This window comes from Spea bombifrons, chromosome 3 (assembly GCF_027358695.1).
Source record: "Spea bombifrons isolate aSpeBom1 chromosome 3, aSpeBom1.2.pri, whole genome shotgun sequence".
NCBI classification, from domain to species: domain Eukaryota; kingdom Metazoa; phylum Chordata; class Amphibia; order Anura; family Pelobatidae; genus Spea; species Spea bombifrons.
Genome location: NC_071089.1, coordinates 41483505 through 41510747, shown reverse-complemented (window position 1 = coordinate 41510747; position 27243 = coordinate 41483505).

Genomic DNA, 27243 nt, shown 5'->3' with positions numbered 1-27243 from the left:
TGAGCATCTGTGGGACATCCTCAAACGGAAGGTGGGGGAGTGCAAGGTCTCTAACCTCCACCAGCTCTGTGATGTCGTCATGGAGGAGTAGAAGAGGACTCCAGCGCAGGGGCGTAGCTAGAGTATTTGGCACCTGGGGCGGATCCTGTATGTGGCACCCCCCCCAACACTTTAAAACTGCATAGCTTCTATGGTTATATACTGGCGCAGACATTGAAGGTGGTACAGCATTACTGTTATCATTATATACTGAGGCATACATTGACGGTGGTACAGCATAACACCTACCACTATATACTGAGGCAGACATTGACGGCGGTACAGCGTTACACCTATCACTATATACTGAGGCAGATATTGATGGGGGTACAGCATAACACCTATCACTATATACTGAGGCCGACTGACGGGGTACAGCATAACACCTAACACTATATACTGAGGCAGACATTGACGTTGGTACAGCGTAATCCCTATCACTATACATTGAGCCAGACACCGATAATATGGCAGCATAACTCCTATCACTATATACTAACCCAAACATTGATGTGGTATAGGCCTACCGCTTCATGCACCGAAACAAAAATTCTGGACTGAAACCGAAAATCCAGCATTTACCTGTCCGAAACCAAATATGACCCCCACCATAAAAAAAAAATCTCACACTTTTATTTAAAGTAAGTAACACAGCAAAATAGGACAAAAAATTCAATAACAATATTATATATATATATATATATATATATATATATATATATATATATATTCTTTATCAGCAATCATACCCCTATCATGCCCAGGCATACCCAGATTCCAGCATGTACCAGCTGACTTGGCATGATAGGAGTGTGATTGCTGTTAGCAAGGATATATATATTGTTATTATTATTGTTCACATGTGAACTCAATACTGGAGGCATAGAATCAGACATACAAATCCCGTATTTGCAAGTATACAATAATAATGTATGGAAACATACATTGGGTTGCACAACGCAAAGCCAGCTCTGGCGTACACACTGCCCACATAGAACCTGACCAGCACCCAGATTACACACATAGGATTTACCATCTTTGTCCCCAAACAGCCCAGCATGACTCAACTTCGTCCCCAAACAGCCTGTGCCATCTTTGTCCCATAAACACCCTGCCTGTGTCATCTTGGTCCCCAAGGCTCAAACATCCTACTTGTGCCATCTTTGCCTTTCCACAAATCAATTTTACATCTATCATACACACAAACACTTTAACAGTCACTATCAAGCTCATTATATTGCAGCCCTTAACTGGATGTTGGAGTCCAGAGCGCAGGAGTGTAAGAACGCAGTGATTGAAACAAACTTCACAAAGGACACAAGCAGAATGTTTGGTTATAGGTTATATTACAGAAGTAAAGCAAGGCATCTCGCCAGAAGCAGCAGAGTAGGAGGAGACGGGGTGTAGTGTTTCCTTTTCCCCGTGTCTTTGGGATAGTACCGCACCTACAGCAGTCCCGCAGGCATCTACCTCCAAAAAATAAGCTTTCTCTGGATCAGGTAATACAAGGGCGGGTGCATTAGTGAATCTTTGTTTTAAGAGTTCGAAAGCATGTTGAGCTTGCGGAGTCCAGTGGAACGGTGTTTGTTTTTTGGTCAGTTGGGTTATGGGTTGAATTATCCGTGAAAAACTGTTGATGAATTGTCTGTAAAAGTTGGCAACCCCCACAAACCTTTGGACAGCTTTAACAGAGGTAGGTGTTGGCCATTGTAGAATGGCTTCGATCTTTTTGGGATCCATCTCAATCTGACCAGGGGTGATGATGAACCCAAGGTATTCGATCTTGGTCATCTCAAACGTGCATTTCTCAAGTTTTGCGTAGAGATAGTTCTCTTGTAAACATGTGAGAACCTGAGCCACATGTTTCCTGTGTTCTAGAAGGGATGATGAATACACGAGTATGTCGTCGAGGTAAATGACAACACATGTATCCAATAAATCTCTGAATATATCATGTAGGAAGTGTTGGAATGTGGCTGGGGCGTTACAGAGTCCAAATGGCATGACTCTGTACTCGAAGTGACCATAACGTGTGCGAAAGGCCGTCTTCCACTCATCCCCTTTTCTCATCCGCACAAGGTTATAAGCCCCCAATAAATCAATTTTACTATAACTTTTCGCCCCATGAAGTCTGTCCATTAGTTCGGGTATCAGAGGAAGCGGATATTTATTTTTGATGGTTATTTTGTTCAGTTCGCGGTAGTCCACACAGGGTCTCACACCACCATCCTTTTTTCCCACAAAAAAAGATACCAGCCCCGGCAGGTGAGGTAGAGTGTCTGATAAACCCCTTGCATAGATTATCCTCTACATAGTCTTTTAACACCTTCAGTTCTGGTTCGGATAAAGGGAATATCCTGCCGTATGGGATTGCAGCACCAGGTAACAAGTCTATTGGGTAGTCATATGACCTGTGGGGTGGCAGTTGTTCAGCTTCTTTTTTATCAAAGACTTTTGTGAAGGACTGATATGGAGCGGGTATTTCTGGGTTATCGGGTGTTGGGTTGGAAACGGCTGAAAAAATGGTGTGTACCGATTTCAAGCGTTAGGAAGGACGGCAATATTTCATACAAAAGTCTGATGAAAAGGACCTTTGAAACAAAGGTGTTCTTGATGTCCGGTCCCGACCATGATGGAGATGGGTTTAGTTTCTTTGGTGACCGGACCTGATTGGATGGGACTCCCATCCACGAGGCGAATGGTTAAAGGTTGCTTCTTGGTTTGCATAGGGATGTTCAAGGCTTGAGCCAGGGAGAGATCCATGAAGCTTTAACTTGCTCCGGAGTCTATGAAAGCATTATGGTGAATCCTTTTTCCTCCCCACTGTAATGAAACAGGGAGAGACAGGTGAGTGGTCAGGTTTCCTAGGAACACGGAAGATATACAAGGAGATGGAGGCAGAGTTGGCTTACCTCTGGAGGCTAGCACTGGACAGGTGTAAGCAGTATGACCAGGACCACCGTAATAGAGGCATAGGTTAGCGCTCCTCCTTCCCGCTTTCTCAGCGGATGTTAAGGGGCCACGAGCAAGTCCGATCTGCATGGGTTCCACAGCGTTATCAGGAACCGGAGCGTTGGTGGAGGTAACAGATGGAGTGTAACGAGGTGAAGGAACTGTTGCATTAGATCGTTCTAGGCGTCGTTCACGGAATCGCCGGTCCACCTGAGTAACCAGGTGAATCAAGTCTTCCATGGTCTCTGGTAAACCTACTCTCGCTAATTCGTCCTTCAGGTGTTCTGACAGACCCAGGCGAAACTGATTAACGAGGGCTACTCCTCGAAAATCAGATATATAGTCCTCAACTGGTCTCCTTCCTTGTCTTAAGGACCTTAATGTGGTTTCAGCTGTGGAGGTTCTGTGGGGGTAGTCATAGAGCGTATTCAAAGCCTGCCATCACTCCACGTGTGACGTTTCTCCTGTGCGGCATTCGCCGCACTGGAGTCCGGGGATGCAGCCTACCGTAGGCCGCAGTGGGCACAACGAAGCCACGTGGTACACAGACGAAGTCCCGGACGTCCCGCGACTCCACCATCGGGTGGAGACCTTTGCTGCCGCCGGGGGATTGAGGTCCCCTGACAGTCACTCACTAATTCACACTTTCATTCACATAATTAATTCACACAATCATTTATTCTCTCTCATTCATACAAATTTACACATTCATTAATGCATTCTAACCACCTCATTAATTATCTCCCTCATTCAGACAATTCATCCACACATTCATTCATTCATTCTCTCACTCATTCTCACTCTCTACCTTTCCCCCTTTTCTACCCCATCTCACTATCTACCCCATCTCACTATCTACCCCCCTCTCTTCTCACTATCTACCCCCCTCCCTCCTCACTAGATACATGTTTGGAGCGTAGTACTAAACCTTAGCTAAGTCTAGGTGTTAGCACTTGATATAAAAGGCTTAGTACTACTCTCTAAAGCGTTTTTTTTTTGTTCCCCCCACACCGTAAATATTTGCGCTCCTTATCTTGGGTTTAGCGCCCTTATTGGCACAGTTACTTCATAACACGTTATTGTGTCTAGAAACTTGCCACGCACCAGACAACATGCTAATTAGACACCTAAGCATTAAAAGGGATATTATACCCCTCATCACTATTTGCTATACTTTAAATGCCTTAAATGCCTTATGCAAAAATCGTATAATTTAATAAAGAACAGCACCTGATGGCTTCCACGGAATACACTTCCTATGGAGGAAAATGTGAATTGTTTGTCCATCATGGACACAACACACCATTGTGCATCATTTACTTCTGTTGCTCCAGCTGTCCTTGTTTTGGCGTAGGGTCATCCCTAATAACTGAGGTGACATTACCTTCACATCTCTATAACTCTATTACTTAATAACTGTTTGCACCTAAGGTATACCATATTGCCCAAATCGAGCCCCCTGCATCTATTCTACTCTCAATTGGGAACTACATGCCTTGGACTTTCTTTTTATGTGCCTCCCCAAGAGACTTGCTCATTGGTAAGACTATTGCAGACAGACTACCTATAGCCTGTGCAAGTACGGGCATCAGTACTTTCTGACTAGCTACCTATCATCCCTTTTCTCACCATCTACTCCCTCTCCCCCCTTTTCTCACTATCTACCCTTTCCCACCTTCTCGCAGTTACTGAAAATGTATCTCCTCTCTCCTCCGCACCAAATAAAAGACCACATCTCAGTTGTTAAATCCAATCCAATAGAGGGTCAGTAGCAGAGGAGAACAGGAAACTGAAGTCCAGGGACATACAGGAACCAAAGTTCTGGAACACTGGAGTAAGTGTTCATAGTTGGAGAGGTTTTTATAGTGCTACAGGTATCTACTCCTCCCCTATGCTGAACAAGCTCCTTACTGGATTGGTTACCAGGCAGGGGTGAATCCATAGCACCTGGTTCATTCGTTTTATATGTGGCATTTATTGGTGGATAGCACCTCAACACCACTCTACACTATTTTCTAGCACTTAACCTCTATATATCCATTAGGGTGCTTTGTAAATTATTTGCTGGTTTTATACAACATACAAAAGAGTGTCCACAAATGAAGGGCAGCTGCTTTTCTTTGGTTGATGCCAGAGGAGCTCCCTCCAGGTGACCAATAGTCACTCTTACAGACCTTTAACTCTTGACGCTGAAACGTGGCATGGGGGACCATTGGCTTGGGTGCCAGGAGCTAAAGGTCCCTAAGAAAGATCCCTATTGGTTGCCGGCAGGGGCCTCCTCTGACAGCAAGTGAAGGGCAGCTTCACTTGATGACTTGTGAATTTATGACTTTTTCAGTATATGTTTATGGAAAATATATTTAAATCTATTTTAATGAAAATATATTTAACCCCATGTATTTTGGTAGTTTTAGAAGATAATATATTATAAAAACATGTAATTTGTGCCCAAGGCTGAGGATGCAGCCTAGTAGGGGAGAAAAGGAGGAGACTTGTGGGAGCCTGACTGATATTTAATTAATAAACTAAAGTACCGTATTTGCTCGATTATAAGACGACCCCCCCAAAATCTGAATATTAATTTATGAAAAAAAGAAAAAGTCTGAATATAAGACGACCCTATAGTCGTTTTACCAGTAAATGTTAATTCATGTAAACTATGTGAACAATTGTTTGTTAATAAAAGCTATGCCACTCTGCCCCATAAATGCCTTAAAACCCCTATATGCCACTGAGCCCCATGATATGCATTTTAACCCTCTAAATCTCACTGTGCCCCATGATACGTCTTTTGACCCCCTATGTGCCACTCTGCCTCCAGAATTGCCTTATACCCCTATATGCCACTCTGGCATTTAGGGGGTTAAAAGGCATATTATGGGGCAGAGTGGCATATAGGGAGGTATAAGGCATTTCAGGAGGCAGAGTGGCGTATAGAGGGTTAAAAGGCATTTCTGGAGGCAGAGTGGCATTAAGGGGGTTAAAAGGCATTTCACAGATCACTCTGCCTCCAGAAATGCCTTATGCCCCCCGTTTAACACTCCCTCCTCCAAACTTACCGGTGCTTCTGAGTCCCCGGTGCTTAGTCCGGGCAGCGTGTAGAGCTCTACACGTTGCCCGGACTAAGTCCCGGGCACTCAGAAGCACCGGTAAGTTGTGGGGGGCATAAAACAGAGGGATCCAGGTCCCCTGCATCTGAGTCCCCGGTGCTTAGTCTGGGCAGCGTGTAGTTGTCTACGCAAATCGCTGGACTAAGCACCGGGGACTCAGATGCACCGGTAAGTTGGGGGGGCATAACACAGGAGGAGCCAGGTCCCCTGCATCGCTGCAGGGGATCTGGATCTTAGTCTCATAGTCAGACCTATTTGAGGTCCGATTATAAGATGACCCCGATTATAAGACGAGGGGTATTTTTCAGAGCATTTGCTCTGGAAAAAACCTTGTCTTATAATCGAGCAAATACAGTATATATTTTCTGGAAGCGGACATAAAGGGCAGTAACCCAAGTAAAAATATTTTCTTAACATTGTGAGTCACAAAAAACTTTGGCATATGCAATTTTCTTTAGCTTTTCTTATAACAACAAATTGGAAACATTGGAAAATATGATTATGTATTTCTCATTTCAAATGTTAGCTGGACAAAATTATCTATGATTGTCCAATGTCTCCTAAATGACTCAATACCATATGTGTGTTACATTACACAATTACATGGTCAAAACATGCTTCCAATTCATAGGTTTCAATACATTTTCATGGTTGAACCAAAAACACACATCTCGTGATTTCCCCCCCCCTAAACATTCCTCTTTATATTGTGTAGAAGCATACTCCTTGAACATTTCAAAGACACCCCACTTACCCTTTTAGGTTGCCCACAGCAACCACAATTTTAACTAACTGATATTGTAAAAGTGTATAAAGACTGGTTAAGAGGGAAAGGTCACCTGTCCTCTACAACACCCAAATTCCATTGTCTGTTACCGATTGGTGCTGTATATATGTATACTACTTTGGTTTAACAAATGTATTTAATAAGATATAGAACTTTGGTCGAAGAGACATTTAGATGTTTAATCAAAACAAATATCAAACAAACCCCCTACAAACTGTATGTTTCCTAAAAACACATCACCCAAGGACCAAAATTTTAATACACCCATTTACCTTTCTAAGTGGGCCACAACAACCACAAATCACCACATTTTTGTGCACGTATCAGGATGGTGTTTCCTTTTTTTTTTTTTTTTATTTCCTTGCGCACATGGCATGGTTTTTGTTCCTTGGGCACATTTATTAGCTTTTTAGTGTCTCTTTCAGTGAGTTTGGAAGCACATGTATTTATTTATATTGTAATAAGTAGCAAACCAGCTTAGTGATTATCTAGCGGTTAGGGGACACTGTAAGACGTAGTGTGGGTAGTTAGTGGATCGTGGAAGTGGGAGGTATGGTTATATGTTCGGGTTCAGTTAGTGTATATTATTTATTATTATCTTTTATTTATATAGCATTAACAATCTACGCAGTGCTTAATACAATAAATATATTCAAGAAGTATGACAAGATGAAAATTGACAGACTAAGACAAACCGATACATTAGGTGGAGAGAGCCCTGCTCGCAAGCTTACAATCTCCTGAGGGAATGGGGTGACAAACAGAGAAAGGGTGAGAGGTAGTGTGGTGTTTGTATCAATGACAAGGAAGTTCTAGCAACTAAGATGGAAAGCTTTTCTGAAGAAGTGAGTTTTGAGATGTTTGTTGAATGTTGGGAGGGAGGGTGAATGCTGAAGGTTCGGTGGAAGTAGATTCCAGAGATATGGGGCAGCCCGAGTAAAATCTTGTAGACGGGAGAAGGAAGAGGTGATAAGTGAGGAGGAGAGCCTTAGCCCATGGGAAGAACGTAAGGATCGAGTAGGAGAGTATTTGCTTATGAGGGCAGAAATGTATGGAGGAGCAGTGTTATTAGGCAGGGTTTTATATGTTAATACCAGGATTTTAAATTTAATTATAAAGGTAATTGGGAAACAGTGGAGGGTTTCACAGAAGAGGAACGGCGTGCAAGGAAGATAAGCCTAGCAGCAGCATTTAGGACAGACTGTAGAGGAGAGAGTTGAGACAGTGGAATGCCAACCAGAAGAGTGTTGCAGTAGGCAAGACGGGAAATGATAAGTGAATGAACCAGAGCTTTTGTGGATTCTTGGATTAGGAATGGGTGGATACGAGAGATCTTTTTTTGGTGCAGGTGGCAGGATCTGGCGAGGGACTGAATGTGAGGGATGAAGGAGAGGTTGGAGTCAAGGATGACCCCAAGGCATCGGGCCTGGTTAGTAGGAGAGATAGTCGTGTTGTTAATGGTGAAAAAATTCGGGTAGTGGAGTGGAGATGGAAGGAGGGAAGATAATGAGTTCAGTTTTAGAAACATTACGTTTCAGGTAGTGTTGTGACATCCATGAAGAAATAGCAGACAAGCAATTGGTAATTGAGAGATGGAGAAAGATCAGGAGAAATGTGTAAAAAAAGTGAGAAAAACCAGTATAGGGAATAGGATAGTGAATGGTAGGAATAATCAACCTTAATGGCTTTCCTTGTGTATCTGGAACCACAGCTGCAACCCTTAAGCAACACTCTCCGGGTGTTGAAGTAATACAGCAAAAAGTCCACTAGGGGGCGCTCGTGTGTTCCATTCAATGAAAAATAAAACAGAGAAAAAATATATAGTGTAGGAGTAAAACAGTGTGTAATGCCCTGCGTATCGCAGATTTCCCACTCACAGTGTGTTGATGGGGTTCAGTGCGTCGTAGAGATGGCCTTGAGGTCCATATACAGGGATATATACCGAGGAAACAAACCAGAAAAGAATCCAATAGTGTATTATGTATATAGCGCTAGATACGCAACAAGTGGAGATATACTTACACTTAAATAAGTGTCAAGATGCCCGTAATTTCTGGCGATGATCTGGTCACATCCGTGTATTCTTCTGGTTTGAGGGGTCCAATAGTTGGATACCAATGTGTGTGTGGTGTATAGAAACCGCCACTATCCACATAGAAGGTATGTAAAAAGAAATATTTATTCTTAATTAGCAGCCAGCTGGATCCATCTCAGCTGCAGCTTTAAAAAGTTTTTTAAAATAACATAAAAAGTACTGGTACAAATAAAAATACTGATACAAATAAAAAATATATCATAAAAGTCCTTAAAAAAAGTCACTCTACGCGTTTCGCCGTGTGCGGCTTCATCAGGAGTATTTTCTTCTCGTATGTGGAGGTCTTTTTAAATGTGCAGCACCATCTGTTGTGGCGTCTGACGTCAGTCCAGTAATTGCTTCCGGATTCCATTCGTTTGTCTGCCTGTAGAGGTCACTGTCTTCAGCATAACAGATGTCTGCCTGTAGAGGTCACTGTCTTCAGCATAACAGATGTCTGCCTGTAGAGGTCACTGTCTTCAGCATAACAGATGTCTGCCTGTAGAGGTCACTGTCTTCAGCATAACAGATGTCCCGGTTGGAAGTTTCGTTTCACCATAAAATTAAGGTAAGTGAAAATAATGTTTGTCTCAATCATACTAATAGATTTTTTCGTTTTTTTAGGTTAGAAGGTCACTAGAAGACAGGGCAGATTTATCAGAACAAGAAGAGAAATGGAAAGAGCCGTCACCGTGTAGAATGTGTATTCTCCCTGGCCTGCTTGCCGGTGTATAGATCAGAGACGGGGGGAGGAGGGGAGGGGGACATGGGTCTCTGCAAGAATGTCTGACAACATTTATGGCTTCCAGAGGACGTGGGCAGAAGAACTCTTTAAGGGGTTACAGCCAGAGTACTGGATGTGCTGCTGATAAGGTGAATCATGTGGATCATAAAAAATTTTTTTGTAGATAAATAGAAAATCAAGTAAAGTAAGGTTAAATAGAAATGAAATGAATATCTTGTTGTATAATCATCCAAATCATGTTGGTGGGAAAATCTTTTCAATGAGTGTAATGAAATGGAATAATGCAAATAAATAAATAGCTGATTCTATTGTTATGTTATAGTATGATCTATATTTTGTGAATGCATCCATGATGAATGTTAATAAAACCAATAAAATACTCTTTGAAGAGGTTCGTGATTATTGTATGCTGTGGTGTATGGGGGGGGGGGAAATAAATAAATAAATAAAAAACGTCTAAATGTGAGCTAGGATATCTAGCTCCATATTTAATCCCCCACTTTTGAAGGTTTTTAATTTAAATATCCACTCTGTCTCTTTTTTAATGAGGTTCTCCGTTGTATTGCCTCCCCTCCAATTCTTGGGCACCCAGTCTATGCCTATGATTTTAAATGTGTCCTGTGAAAAAAGAGGGCAAGCGTTACAGTGTCTTGGGACACTGTGTTTGAGATTTTTATTTCTGATGTTGCCCAGATGTTCTAAAATTCTCTCTTTTAGTGGTCTTGTTGTCATTCCCACGTACTGCAAGCCACAGCCGCACTGGAGCAAATATATGACATTTTTGGTGGAACAATTGATAAAGTGTTTGATGGTATACGTTAAACCTGTTTTGTGTCCGGTAAAGTGTTCGGTCTTTCTGGGTAGTGGGCCACACATTTTACAGTGGCCACATTTATGGAAACCGTTAGGTTTGGCCCCTAGAAACGTATATGAAGATGTATCTGGCTTTGGTTTAGAGAGTACACTGGGTGCAAGCATGGTTTTTAGGGAACCTGTTTTCTTAAAGATGATTTGTGGCTTATCTGGTCTTACCAGATAAGCCACAAATCATCTTTAAGAAAACAGGTTCCCTAAAAACCATGCTTGCACCCAGTGTACTCTCTAAACCAAAGCCAGATACATCTTCATATACGTTTCTAGGGGCCAAACCTAACGGTTTCCATAAATGTGGCCACTGTAAAATGTGTGGCCCACTACCCAGAAAGACCGAACACTTTACCGGACACAAAACAGGTTTAACGTATACCATCAAACACTTTATCAATTGTTCCACCAAAAATGTCATATATTTGCTCCAGTGCGGCTGTGGCTTGCAGTACGTGGGAATGACAACAAGACCACTAAAAGAGAGAATTTTAGAACATCTGGGCAACATCAGAAATAAAAATCTCAAACACAGTGTCCCAAGACACTGTAACGCTTGCCCTCTTTTTTCACAGGACACATTTAAAATCATAGGCATAGACTGGGTGCCCAAGAATTGGAGGGGAGGCAATACAACGGAGAACCTCATTAAAAAAGAGACAGAGTGGATATTTAAATTAAAAACCTTCAAAAGTGGGGGATTAAATATGGAGCTAGATATCCTAGCTCACATTTAGACGTTTTTTATTTATTTATTTATTTCCCCCCCCCCATACACCACAGCATACAATAATCACGAACCTCTTCAAAGAGTATTTTATTGGTTTTATTAACATTCATCATGGATGCATTCACAAAATATAGATCATACTATAACATAACAATAGAATCAGCTATTTATTTATTTGCATTATTCCATTTCATTACACTCATTGAAAAGATTTTCCCACCAACATGATTTGGATGATTATACAACAAGATATTCATTTCATTTCTATTTAACCTTACTTTACTTGATTTTCTATTTATCTACAAAAAAAATTTTTTATGATCCACATGATTCACCTTATCAGCAGCACATCCAGTACTCTGGCTGTAACCCCTTAAAGAGTTCTTCTGCCCACGTCCTCTGGAAGCCATAAATGTTGTCAGACATTCTTGCAGAGACCCATGTCCCCCTCCCCTCCTCCCCCCGTCTCTGATCTATACACCGGCAAGCAGGCCAGGGAGAATACACATTCTACACGGTGACGGCTCTTTCCATTTCTCTTCTTGTTCTGATAAATCTGCCCTGTCTTCTAGTGACCTTCTAACCTAAAAAAACGAAAAAATCTATTAGTATGATTGAGACAAACATTATTTTCACTTACCTTAATTTTATGGTGAAACGAAACTTCCAACCGGGACATCTGTTATGCTGAAGACAGTGACCTCTACAGGCAGACATCTGTTATGCTGAAGACAGTGACCTCTACAGGCAGACATCTGTTATGCTGAAGACAGTGACCTCTACAGGCAGACATCTGTTATGCTGAAGACAGTGACCTCTACAGGCAGACAAACGAATGGAATCCGGAAGCAATTACTGGACTGACGTCAGACGCCACAACAGATGGTGCTGCACATTTAAAAAGACCTCCACATACGAGAAGAAAATACTCCTGATGAAGCCGCACACGGCGAAACGCGTAGAGTGACTTTTTTTAAGGACTTTTATGATATATTTTTTATTTGTATCAGTATTTTTATTTGTACCAGTACTTTTTATGTTATTTTAAAAAACTTTTTAAAGCTGCAGCTGAGATGGATCCAGCTGGCTGCTAATTAAGAATAAATATTTCTTTTTACATACCTTCTATGTGGATAGTGGCGGTTTCTATACACCACACACACATTGGTATCCAACTATTGGACCCCTCAAACCAGAAGAATACACGGATGTGACCAGATCATCGCCAGAAATTACGGGCATCTTGACACTTATTTAAGTGTAAGTATATCTCCACTTGTTGCGTATCTAGCGCTATATACATAATACACTATTGGATTCTTTTCTGGTTTGTTTCCTCGGTATATATCCCTGTATATGGACCTCAAGGCCATCTCTACGACGCACTGAACCCCATCAACACACTGTGAGTGGGAAATCTGCGATACGCAGGGCATTACACACTGTTTTACTCCTACACTATATATTTTTTCTCTGTTTTATTTTTCATTGAATGGAACACACGAGCGCCCCCTAGTGGACTTTTTGCTGAAAGATCAGGAGAAGACAGATAGATTTGGGTATCATCTGCATATAGATGATACTGGATGCCAAATGAGTTGATTAGTTTGCCAAAAGATGAAGTATAAAGAGAGAACAGCAGAGGGCCAAGGACAGAGCCGTGTGGGACGCCAACCGAAAGTGGAAGGGGTGATGATGTCTTGCCAGAGAAGGAACGGTTAGGCAGATATGAGGAGATCCAGGAGAGATCCGTCACAGAATTGTGACAGAACGCCCTGTACCCTGACTACCCAGTCAGGGTACAGGGCGTTCCGTCACAATTCTGTTGATCACCACCTTCTTCTTGACTCACTTGCTTCTACAGGCATTCGAGATACAGCTCTCTCCTCCTGATAAACTCCCGCCAAACGTTGCTTCCTCCTGCCGGGACACCAACAATTAACCCCTTCAGCACTAGGCAGAACCAGCGATTTAGAGAGAAGGGGGGATGTCGCTGCAGTGGAGTTGCATTGGCACTGTGGCTGGCCAAAGCTTAGCTACACAGTGTGGCTATTGTCCTGAAAAGGACAATAAAGGGTCATAGCAGAGGACACAGCTCATCAGGAACCTCAGCGGCACTGTAGTATACGGAAGTATAGCAATACAGCGCTCTACCGCCCTAAAAAGGGCAGCAGCGAGGCTTACCTCAATAACAAGGCAGGACTTGTAGTGAAACAGGAACTCCTTCATTTAAACCAAATACAGAGCTATATATACACAAGTAAGAAAAGGGGCAAGACAAATATCACAGGGTCTAATTACTAGACTTGTGCATTCGTCTTTGGGCGAAAATGTGTTCGTTCCGAAGACATGAAGAAGAGAAGATAGTGGTGGTAAAACGTAGACGAAGACACACAACACGAAGAATCTTCGTGATCGTCTTCGTCTACTAATCTCCCTGGTCCCTTCACCATCTAGCCTACCTTATCTTTGCGGCATCACAGGAGTTGACGGAAGCGGAAATCCATAGATCCGCCGTCAGGGGTTAAAGGGCAGTGAGCCTATTGCTCGCCTACACGGTCTTCCTCTGGCATCAACCAATCAACCAACCAACCCCTGTGATGCTGCGTTAGATAACGGAGCGGAAATCCTTAGGTTAAAGGGCTGTGCAAGCGACCAATAGGCTCACTCGCACGGCCCCTTAACTCCTTAAGGTGCAACTAATTAGGGGGGGGGGGGAGAAGCTGTAGCAAAGAAGGAGATCCGCTGTAAAATTTCTATTCGTGCATTCTTAACTGGTGAAGCATATACAGTCATAAGACGCACATTAAAACCTTTCAAACCCACATTAATTAAAATTGCTGTCTCGGGAGCAATCTCAATAATAGAATTTAAAACCACATGTTTGTTCTTAAAAAAGATCCCAACCCCAGCGGCTTTATTATCATTTGACCCGGACCAGTAAGAGGGCCCCGCGGTCCAGTCCTTCTTTAAATGTCCATAAAACAGTCCATGATCTATTGCACACTCCTGTAAGAAAATTATGTCCGCATTTAGAGTCAGTAAATATGCGAACAAAGCAGCCCTTCTGAAGGAGCTCCTCAGAATCCTCACATTAAGTGAGAGCATTAGTGTATTTTAGCAACGTCCCTCTTACCTTCAAGTCCAAAACTTCTGATATGCTGCTGTAATCCATGATGAAAAAAGGATCAAACAGAGAAAGTCCCATCCCAGCAACACCTGCATAGCTCTGTATGTTCCGAGCCACCTTCCGGACAGATGACTCCAGAAGTCTCCTTGCTCTGACTTCGACTTTGATGATTCGACTGCATCATCTCCAGGGCTCCCAGAGAACTCTACTTTGGATGCCTCCTCAGCGTTGTCTCCCAGGCCTCCACTTCAGCCCGCAGAAGGGGTGTCAAACAGCATTCACTGCCAGACCTTCCCCTCTTTGGCATAGGATCAGCTGGATAATCCACATCCGCTTCCATCACAGCAATCGTATGCGCAGGGTTAATGGATAGTAGAGACTGGACGGTCTCCTCTACAACAGCTGTAGTTAGTCGTCGGGACTGCTCTCAAGGTCTCCCATAGGAATGCAACTCTCATGGTTGGTAGAAGGACCTGCACAAGGATTTAAAAATACATAGGGATCTGCAGGACCAGGAACAGTCTGTTCCTTCATCTGATCACTTGAGATTACTGATGCCACTGCAACCAGCACAGCAGGATCATCCAGTGGCGGCATCACCATTACAGGCTCCTTCAGGTCAGCTGTAGAGGAGGACTTACTTGGACCTGCTGGGACAGTTCTTATTTACATGGTCTGGCTTGCCACATCCATTGTATAACTTGGGCTTATCATAGTTAGCGGTGAGGTGGCCCCATTCACCACAGTTCCTGCATAGGGGCCTAGGATCAGCTGTGCAGGTCTCCTGAGTGTGCCCATAGCCCCGCACCTCCTGCAACAGGAATGGCATCCCTGGGAAGAAACAATATCCCCTGTTGCTACCGATGGAGAAACTCTGGGCGGATGCACTATTCCACCAACCCCTTCCTTGTGCTCTTTTAACTGCACAAGGAACCTCCTCTTACCGTTCCAAATACCCATCTCATTCCGTACCTTCTGTGGGCTAGATACTTTATTGCAATAGCGATATAACCAGGCTATGATAGCTTCATCAGACACGTATGGATTATACATATTAACAGTAGGGATTTCCTCACCGCCATACAACGTAAAGCAATAGGTTGCTGACACTGTAATGCAAAGTGCCCAATGGAGGAGGAAGCAGCTATTTAAGGGGTAGGGTTACAACCCTGTGCTGTGTACAGACAGGCAGCCTCTAGAGGCTGCCACGGAAATGACACCTAGAAAATTAATACAGATTCCTGGCCGAAAGGGTGAAATCCTGACACACGTAAAGGGGAAAGAGGTTGCCAATGCTTGGCTCTCCTTCTGTAGCAAATTAACATCAAGAATCTCAGATTTGGTCATATTAATTTTAAAATTGGACACCTCCCTGTAGTCCCGGAGCTCCCTTTAGAATGGACGGTAGAGAATTCCGAGGTCAAGAGATTGCACATAGAAGAATGTCCGCATAACCTAAAAGTTTATGGTGGGTCTGCCCGACTCGCAAACCCGTGATATCTGGGTTCAGCCTAATGGCTTGCATGAGGGGTTCCAGGGAGAGCACAAAAAGCAGCGTCCCATTTCTGATGATAAAAGAGTCGAAGAGGGAGCCATTGATGCGGAGCCGCTTGGAGGGGGACGGGTACAGGGATTGGACCCAGGAGAGAAAACCTGAGCCAAAACCCATATGCTGAAGGTTGGTCAGCAGAAACGACCAGTCCACCTCTGCATCCGTGGAGGGAAAGGTGGTAGGACTAGAAGTGTGTTTTGCATAGTGCAACAGGCTAAGGGCATGGATGGTACTATCATGAGCTTCACAACCCGGGACAAAACCCGACTGATTAGAGTGGACCAACATGGGCAGAAGTGGTTTCAGATGATTGCCCAATATCTTAGCAAAGAGCTGGAGATCGGAGTTGAGGAAATAGGATGAAATAGGACAGTAGCTGCCGCAGTGTTCAGGGTCTTTACCCTCCTTGCAGATGAGAGAGATGGACACCGACCTAGTGTGGGCATGTATCTGCCCCCTGTCCAAGATTGTGTTAAAGGGGTCCACAAAATGCGGGCCCAATAAATCTTGTAAGTGTAGTATCGCTCGAGAGGATTTCACAGCCGATACGAATTCAGGCAAGGTGATAGGAGCATCTAACGCTGCTGCGTCCTTTGAGGAGATACCCCCCACAAGCCATGTGTTTCAGGTATTCCGCCAGTTTCGAATCTCCTGAAGGCGAAAGAGAGTCATGACTAGAGGGATTAAGATTATAGAGGCCCGTGAAGTAGTCAAGAAAGCTTCGGGAAATATCAGAGTGGAGGAAGTGTAAGTGACCATCTGCCAACCGAACTTAAGGGATATTTACGTGAGATGTCGGGAGTGACGCAAAGCTGGCGCCAGATATTTCCCGGGTTTATCACCATTCTTATGGAACAACTCTTTACGTCGTAGGTAAGACCTGTGCAGTTTGCGGTTCAGGACAGAAGCCCACTCCCCACGCAGCAGTGTGAGGCACTGCAGGTCGTCTCTGGACATGGAGTCTTTGTGAGGTCACACAAAGAGCTAATCTTACTCCCCTCTACCTTCTTGCGTTGCGAACTAGGGCTGCAACTAACGATTATTTTAATGATCAATTAGTTGGCCGGTTATTTTTTCGATTAATTGGATAAAAAAAAAAATGCAATTTTTTAAAATTTAAAATAATGTAATAAAAAACGGTGTGGTGAAGGACACCTCTGGAGTCCTTGATCTTGGGGATGTAGGTGGCCGCTATCTCTTAGCGTGCAGAGCATGCGCAATAAGCTTACCAGGTTTGTCGCCTAGTTCATAGAAGTGCTTCCTGGCGAGGAGAAAGTTTGTACGTAGTCTAGAATCTAAAAGGGACGCGAGCCGGGATCTAAGTGCCCGAAGCTGCTCTAAAATCTCGTCAGACAGCGAGAGCTTGTGCTGAAGCTCAAGAACCACTATGGAGTCAGGGAGGAGAGCTCGGCCTGATGAAGTCTCTTAAGTTGGGCGCCCAATTTGATGAGGTGCCCTCTGATAACGGCTTTATCAGCCTCCCAGACCATCGAGATAGGGGTGTCAGGAACCAAATTCTCCTCGAAAAAATGTTGCAAGTGTGACGTGAGAGCTGGGACATACGTGGGGGTTTCAATCAGGTTTTCATTTAAGTGCCAGCACCAAGCCATAGGAGGGAGCAGTGGCAGGCGTATTGTGAAATGAACCGGGGCATGGTCGCTAAGGGTCTGAAAGGCAATTTCTGCAGAGTGTAGGTAGCAAAGGTGATGATGGTAGCAGGGGCGCCTGCCCGGGACTTAACTTAAAACATCATTTTTGTTTTTTTTAAAAACTTTATTTAACATCATTCATGTTAAATAAAGTTTAAAAAAAAAAAAAAAAAAAAAAAAAAGTCCCGAGCAGGGGCGGTTGCTCGTGAAGTTCTCAGCAACCGCTCGGCGCCCCTTACTCTCCGTGACTCGTCGCGGTGCCGGCATCTCATGTTGAGCGCCGGACTATTCCGCATAGGCGTATAGTGTAGAGGCCGCCGAGCATACATGTGGGTGACACAGGGTAAAACCACAGAGGTACACTCGGGGGCACAGGAGTGAATAGCCGCCCTTATTGCGGGGGTCCCCAAAGGCGTGTCGCTAAGGCGCGACAGCGTACGAGGTATGAGCTACCTCCAACCAAAACACATCATGACGAAAAAATACAAAACGATAAAGAAAGAAATAAAAATAAAAGTCGGGTTCGTGTAATGCGTCGTGTGAGTCGGTGCGTATATGGCTTGGCCTCATACAAATATCTTTTGTTGGAGAAACAGAAACACGTAGAGAGACTACAACACAATTTGAGGCACTCATACTTTGAAAAGAGAGACCATATGATGGGGTAAAAGGCGCCAGATGGATGTCTTAACAAAAAACAGAAAGAGAAGAAAAAGAAACAAGAGTACCGTGAGTCAGAAGAAGAGCACAATGTCAGTGATGGTAAGACGACATGGTAGTGACGATAGTCCGGGTGCTGCGGGATCGTGTCCAGGTGTCATCCGTAGTCCCCAAAAAGTGTGAAAGAGAGGTTCGGTGGAGAACCTCAGTCAAAAATGGTCGAGAAAATCATACGTTCGGCAGTTTCTGGCGCTTGGTTCTTCGCGGTTTAGGAGACCATTCTTTGCTGGGATCTTCCCAATTCGGGATATGCAGGTGCGGTAGGCCAAGATCTTGAAGGAATTGTGGGATATCAGACGCTTGACGTATTGTGAAAGTGTCGCCATCCCGCGGGCGATTAAGGCAAAGAGGAATCCCCATTGGTACGGTATGGAGGCCTCCCTGAGAGCCGCGGTAAGCGGTTTCAAGGTACGACGGGTCTGCAGCGTAGTTGGGGAGAGATCTGGGAAGATAGAGATAGGGTGGCCATCCCAGGTTAGACTTACCCGCATTCTGCAAGCCTTCAGAATATTTTCCTTCAGGGGGTAGTCCTGGAGGCAGCAGATGATGTCTCTCGGTGGGCCGTTAGCGTCGCCTCTGGACTTCAGTGCTCGGTGTGCTCTATCAAAAACAATTTGTGTATCAACGAGCCTCTGAAGAGCCTCATTGAAAACTGCCTGGAGTGTAGCAATAATGTCGGACTGAAGGACCCATTCTGGCACTAAAAATGTAAGAGGGGGGCTGAGAAGGGGTTGTTGTGTGAGTGTGCGTGTAAGTATATATATTGCATTTGTGTATATGTAAGTGCATTGTTTTAGATTGTGGGTGCATGTATGTTAAATTTATGGTGTCAGAATGTGTATATGTGTATTCATGTGTTTTTATATGTGAGTGGCTATGTGCAGGGCTGGCCTTTGGGGTGTGCGACCTGTGCGACCGCACAGGGCGCCACACTCCAGGGGGCGCCGCCGCGGGATCCGCCGCCGCTGCGCAGTCCGATGCCGCCGCGGGGTCCGACGCCACCGGGGTTTGTTGTCAGATCCCGGCGCACAACTAGTGATGTCCGGATCATGAACGAATCGTTCATTTGATCCGATTCTTTTTAGTGATCCGGATTAATCGGTTCAGTAGACTGAACGATTCATTTGTAGCGGTTCAGTCTGTGAATCATGCAGCTGTAACCTGATCCTAGAGCTGTGAGTCATCTGCAGAGCACTCAGACACAGACTCTGGGGTCAGGTTACAGCTCATTAATTCACAGAGGAACGATGACTCATAGAGTCAGAGAGTCGTTCAAAGAGTCGAATGATCCGAAGAGTCGAATGATTCGAATCTTACAGGGATCCGGATCTTACAAGGATCCGAATCTTACAGAGATTCGAATCATTCAGAGAATATTACTGATACCATACTTTTATAAATAAATACATTAATAATGTTCACTGCCCCCAGGATTTAGATTCCCCTGAGTTTGCCCCCCCCTTTACCTATAACTGCACCTACAGTTAACTTTATTAAATTAATTAAATTAACCCTCAGTCATCAGCATAAAATTAACCCTTATACCCCATCAACCATAACTGCCCCTGAAATTAACCGTAAAGATCCCATTAACCATAACAGCCCCTGAAATTAACCCTAAATACTCCATTAACCATAACTGCCCCTAAATTAATTGCATGTACTCCAGATAAATTACCTAATGAATTGGTATGGTTGATGGGGTCTTTAGTGTTAATTTAGGGGCAGTTATGGTTAATGGGGTGTTTAGGGTTAATTTAGGGGCAGTTAGACTTAATAGGGTGTTTAGGGTTAATTTGGGGGCAGTTATGCTTAATGGGGTCTTTCGTGTTAATTAAGGGGCAGTTATACTTAATGGGGTGTTTAGGGTTAATTTGGGGGAAGTTATGCTTAATGGGGTGTTTAGGGTTAATTTGGGGGCAGTTATGCTTAATGGGGTGTTAAGGGTTAATTTTAGGGGCAGTCATGGTTGATGGGGTGTTAAGGGTTAATTTAATGGTGAGGGTTAATTTAATTAATTTAATAAAGTTAGCTTAAGGTGCAGTTACAGGTAAAGGGGAATGTAAATCCTGGGGGCGGTGATTATTAATGTATTTATTTATAACAGTATGGTGATATTGTCTGACTGATTCGAATCCCAATGAAGGCAGCGAGTCGTTCAAAGATCCGGATCTGTAAGATCCGAATCTTTGAACGACTCTCTGCCTTCATTGACATCACTGGAGTAGGCAGGGGGGAGGATTCATTGAGTAATGAAAGGGGTGGGGCCAATCGTTAGTGTGCCTGCACGGAGTTACTGGAATACAGTAACTCCTGTGAGTCACACTGAGTGATCCGAAGATTCAGATCATGAATCGGATCATTTCAGTGAACGAGTCGAAATGATCCGAACTTCCCATCACTACGCACAACACTAAAGCCGCGCCCACCGCTGTCCGTTCCCTCTGACCCGGAAAAAGACAGAAGAACTGAAGGAGCGAAGAGAAGGAAAAGGAGCTGTAAGGAGAAAAGAGGAAAGGTAGGAAAGCATTCAGTGAGAGTGGATTGGTATATGTGTGGATTGGTGTATGTGTGGATTGGTATATGTGTGGATTAGTATATATGTGTGGGTTAGTGTATATGTGTGGGTTAGTGTATATGTGTGGATTGGTATATATGTGTGGATTAGTGTATACGTGTGGATTGGTATACGTGTGGATTAGTGTATACGTGTGGATTAGTGTATACGTGTGGATTGGTATGCGTGTGAGAGTGATGGGTGTTATGCTGTACCATTTCCAATGTCTTTTTCATGATCTAATTATGCTCTAAAAGTACATCATAACTCCCATCACTCTATACTGTTCCATACAGTGGCAGAGCTGGGAGGCAGAGGCCTTGCACCCCCACCGCAGGACTCCTGAAAGGTAAGTGAACTTAAAAGAGGGAAAGGGTAGATAGTTAGATGTGGGTAGATAAGCAGAAGGGAGTGAGACAGGGGAAAGGGGGTAGATAGGGAGAAGGGAGTGAGAAGGGGTAGATAGGGCAATCATACTCCTATCATGCCAAGTCTGCGAGTACATCCTGGAATCTGGGTATGCCTGGGCATGATAGGAATGTGATTGCTGTTAATTATATATATATATATATATATAATATTGTTATTTAATTGTTTTGTCCTATTTTGGTGTGTTACTTACTTTAAATAAAAGTGTTAGATTTTTTTATGGTGTGGGGGCGTCATATTCGGTTTTGGCCAGGTAAATGCTGCGCTTTCGGTTTCAGTCCAGAATTCCTTTCGGTGCATCCCTACTACTAAGCCAGACAATGAAGTGGTAGGCCTACACCACATCAATGTTTGGCGTAGTATATAGCGATTGGGGTTTTGTTACAAGTTTTTATTCCTTTCTTTTTTTGGCATGGTGGGGCGCCAGAGGAGTAGTCCGCACAGGGCGCCAGAACACCTAAGGCCGGCTCTGGCTAGGTGTATGTTTTGCAAAGGGGGTCAAATACTTATTTCATTGAGTAAAATGCAAATCAATTTATAACTTATTTGAAATGCTATAACACTACGGTGAGGGGTATGCTCTTGTTCCCATGTTTCCTTGGCAATATCTAAAATACCTCTGGGGTGTCTGCCATATAATAATTCGAAGGGTGAAAACCCAGTGGAAGCTTGTGGGACTTCTCTAATAGAAAACATAAGATATGGTAATTTGTCTACCACTTTGCGTAGCATGGCCTTTAATGTTTTATTAAACCTCTCTACCAGTCCGTCCGTTTGAGGATGGTATATTGAGGTTTTTAGCTGTTTAATTTTGAGCAGCTTACATAGCTCGGTCATAATCCTGGACATAAAAGGAGTTCCCTGGTCTGTGAGAACCTCTTTTGGTATACCCGTCCTGCTGAACATCATCATTAACTCCCTTGCAATACTCTTAGAGGAGGCATTTCGTAGGGGAACTGCCTCAGGATAACGCGTGGCATAGTCAACAACAACTAAAATGTATTGATGTCCCCTAGCTGACTTAAGCAGAGGCCCTATCAGGTCCATTGCAATTCGTTCAAAAGGGACCTCGATAACAGGTAGGGGTACCAGTGGGCTGCGGAAACCTTTGTGCGGTGCCTTTAATTGACATTCGGGGCAGGATTTGCAATACCTCTCTATTGCAGCGTATATACCTGGCCAATAAAACCGGGTCAGAACCCTCTCTCTGGTCTTCTCAAATCCCAGGTGCCCACCTAGCACATGGCTATGGGCCAGCTTTAACACCGTGTGTCTATACGATTGTGGGACCAGCAACTGTTCCATCTCCTCTTCCCCTTTCTTCTCTACCCGGTAAAGCAGGTTATGTTTTACTTTGAAATAAGGAGAACTTAAGTGCTTGTCAGGGTTTACAATCCTCCATTACTTGCACATTCTCTCTAGCTGCTGTCAGGGTTGTATCCTCCCATTGGGCAGCTCGGAAATTTCCAAGGTGGACTCCCAGATCCTGAAACTCTACTTGTGCTAAGGGGGCCTCATTATGGGGAGGTTCTACTTCATTACCCAGGCACACTACTGGTGACTCTTGTTCCTTGCATGGCTCCCAATCAATACTGGAGAAAGGAAAAACATTATCCATTCCTTCTTCCTCATGGGTTTCCTCAGAGCACGTTACCTGAGGGTTTTCCTGTTATGTTGCGGAAATGGGGGAAGTCCCTCCCTAATACTACATCGTAGGGCAACAGGGGTACCACCCCTACCTGCCATTTGACTTTTCCTACATCCGTGACAATATCAACCTCTGCCGTGGGGTATGAGTGGGTGTCACCATGTATACATACAATATCAAGAAGCTGCCTGGTATCTACTTTCTCTGGCTGAAGCAGAGCACTTTTTATCAAGGTAACTTCACTCCCAGAATCAATCAATGCTTGAACACTCTTCCCCTCCACCCTCACTGGTCTTAAATGAGTTGCATCAACAGCACTAGTAACCACACACATTTTTGAACAAGTCAACACAGTCTTGTGTAGGGCCCTGGCTCCTACATCACACTGCATGGGCTCTTCACCCTCTGGACAATTACGCGCAAAATGTCCCGGCTCGTGGCATTTGAAGCATCTTATGTGTTCCTCAGTCTGCTCTTGTGGCCGTAATGGGAACTTCGGGTGCCTGTTACCACCATAGTCATATTGTCCCATATTGTACAGGGTTTTGTCCTTTGCTTCCGGTTTTCACGCTTGTCCGGTTGTTAAGGGATCTGGACTTTGGCTGTGGAGAAGTACTACGTAGCTCCTTAACGGTCAAATACCTTTCAACCAGACACATCATCTCCTCTGGATCCTTCGGGTCTCCTTGGCTGACCCATTGTCGCAGTTCTGTAGGCAAGTTCCTGAGAAAGCGATCCATGACCACCATCTCCATTATTTTAGTAGCAGAGTTGATCTCAGGTTTCAGCCATTTCTGAGCAAGCCTCAGCAACTCATACATCTGGGTCCGTGTAGGTTTACCCATGTCATAAGCCCACTTATGAAACCTTTGGGCTCTAAGGGCAGGGGTTATGCCTATACATGTTAGAATTTCTTTTCTGAGTTGTACATAGTCCTAGGCTTGGTCATCAGGTAAATCTTCATAGGCTTTCTGGGGTTCCCCACTTAGACAAGGAGCTAGTAACCCCACCCACTGGCTTGCTGGCCAGTTTTCTCTGGTAGCAACCCTCTCAAAAGTAGTGAGATAAGCTTCCACATCATCTGCCTCTGACATCTTATGCAGGAAATCAGTTGCTCGAAAACGGGGCCCCTTATCCACAGTGGGGCACCCTGCAGAGGGCGACAGCACCTTCTGCAAAACATTAGCAAGGACAGCTCTGTCCTCATGCTGGGCTTCTCTCAGGTTTTCAACCTGTGCAGTCAGTAAACGATTTGTCTCCTGCTGTACAGCAGTCGCCTGTACCAAAGCCTTCACCAGCTCTTCCATCATAACACCAAGGCAGACGACTAGTATGAAGGTACTGTACGGAGTGGGTGTCCCACAATTCACAAACAATCTTCAATATGCAGACTGGCAGAGACTTTGCATACCCACAGACCTTTTATGTGCTGATGCCCGCATTCTCCACCATATTGTGATCCTGCACCCACACAGGGTACCAAACAGCACGGTCCTCTAGGGTATTAACGCCACAGCTCAATTAGGTAATCACCCACGATTTATTTGTAGTCCACGTATGAAGATATTTACAGGATTACATAGAACTCAAATTCTCTACAAACAAAAGCCTAGCTCGTCTGAGCGCTTACTAACATATAACTCCCCTCACTACACAGGGTCTAAAACTAAACAAAACGTAATCCCACCAACCTTTTTGATGGTCTCTCTTGTGCAAAGCAAGCCCTGCTGCTTCCAAACAAACTCTCTCTCTTCTGTCCAACAGGTCAGGTTATATTGCAGCCAGTGCAGCTAATTACCTGCAGCCGACCAGTGCATTGGAGTCAGCTTAAACTCCTGGCCTGGATCCTGGGTCAGTCCAGGTGCATGTAAACTGCGGGGCGGAGCACCAGCCTGCCCTATATGTCATAGAAAACCCTGCAAAATCGAGGGGGAATGTATACCCCTTCCACAACAACAGCCCGCACCTTGTTACAATGCGTTATTCTGGATTTTTTGTTAGCCTGTCTCTCACTATTCAAATAAACCTACCATTAAAATTATAGACTGATCATGTCTTTGTCAGCAGTCACTGTATATGTATGTGTATGTTAGGATGACTGTGTGTATGTATGTATGTATGTGTAGGTGTATGGTGTAAGAGTGGCTTTGTATTAGACCTGAAACAACGAATCGATAAAATCGATAATAATCGATAACGGGAATCGTTGTCGACGATTTCCGTTATCGATTAATCGAGTGATGGATTCGTCGTTGGAGCGCTCGGCTCCTTTCACTTACCTCCGCCAGCGTTCCCCCGTTTCTGCTGCAGAGCTCTGTAGTGTCCGTCTGCTTGAAGTTACGTAATGACGGATGTGACGCGCGTGAACGATGAAGATTTGAATAAAGTTTTGCGGTTGAACGTTGTAAGTGGAACGATGCGGTAGAGAGAGAGAGAGAGAGAGAGAGAGAGAGAGAGAGAGAGAGAGAGAGAGAGAGAGAGAGAGAGAGAGAGAGAGAGATTGCCGGGTGGGAAACTGATGGGGCAGAGGGTGGGTGGGTGCAGGGCATTTCATTAAATTATTAAATATTGTTTTTTTTAATCCGATTAATCGATTAATCGAAAAAATAATCGGCCGATTAATCGATTATTAAAATAATCGTTAGTTGCAGCCCTACTTTGTATATTTATAATATGTACCATATTTGCTTAAATATAAAACAGGGTTTTTTCAGAGCAAATGTTCTGAAAAATACCCCTCGTCTTATATTCAAGGTTGTCTTATAATCGGAACTAAAATAGAGGTCTCACTATAAGACGAAGATCCAGATTCCCTGCAGCGCTTCAGTGGACCTGTATCCTCCTCCTTCGCAAACTCCACTGCTGCCGGCATTTTCTGTGGGGGTTTTCCTAAATTAATATTCAATTTTTTTTTTCGGGGGGGGGGTCATTTTATAATCCGGATCATATTATAATCGAGCAAAAACGGGATATAAGTGAGCTGTCACTGACCATCATCATACCCCAAAATCCTAGTTAAGTCCCATTCTCGATCACAATCATTATTCCCCACCAAAAAAAAATACAACAAACAAAATCCCATACAACCATATGCATATCACACATAAATTCCTAAGTATAAATGCATATATCTAATGTATACACACCGACTCATACAGAATGGTAGGCACATAATTTATGCAGTTCACACAGAGCACAGTACGAGTCAACGTTGGTGCCTCCTTTAACAGATGCGCAGGGGGATCCGATGACGTCACCGGCTGAGCTCTCCCCTCGCTTCCTCATTGTAACTTCTGTTCTGGGAAGCAGTGCTAGGAATAACCTTGTCTGTCTACAGCACGCAGGAGGCTCCCTCAGTCTTCAAGCTCCATGAGCCGCACTGCCTCAAGTGTCACAATCCCCTTTCACCCTTACGCATCAAGAAAAACCTCCAGCCCTCCCTCTTCGGCTTCTTTTCAGTAGCATATTTTTAGACCTCGGAAAGCAAAACATACGTGCATTTTGTGCAGAGATAATCGCCACTGACAGAAATCATTCGCATGGACAGCACTTAACAATTACAGACCGTCAGCAGTTACACTGTTTACAATTGAACCCCATGAGTGGTTGCAGCATAGCCCACCCGTTCTACTAATGACAACAGTTCTATTGGCAAGAGGATTTCCTTCAGTAAAACTCTCCAGAGGATTTCACATGTGATCATATCTTGCAAGAGGACACTCAAACCTGGGAAACCAAAACGAATAGAGGTCAGGATTGGTAAAACTGCAGCAGGACTATGCACATTGTCATTCCCAGCCCTAGACATATTAACAGAAAAACTGCCTCCTGCACTATTCATTTACATATCGTCTTGAGTCCACCTTGAATGTTCTTCCAGTCCAAAAGCTTCATCCACAAAATCACAACCGTCTTACACCTTACAGCAGAGCTCTACCTGCATTTGAGGTCTGCCTGTATATGATTTACATTCCAGGCTTTATCCTCCCATTAAACATGTAACATTTTACACTGCTTAACGAAATCCACTCGCTCGATTAACAGCAGCCCACTTTATATTGGATATCACAATAAATCAAATTCTTATTATTTGTATTTTTGAGACTTCTGGATCAGCTGTTTTCATTTAAACACGCTTTCTATTCATCTAACCATGAGCAACATGAATTCACAATGCCCATAATAAAAATGCTGTGTTAGGATTGCAGTTTTAGTAAGGTATATGTATATATTCTAAATGTATAACGATCATTTGTT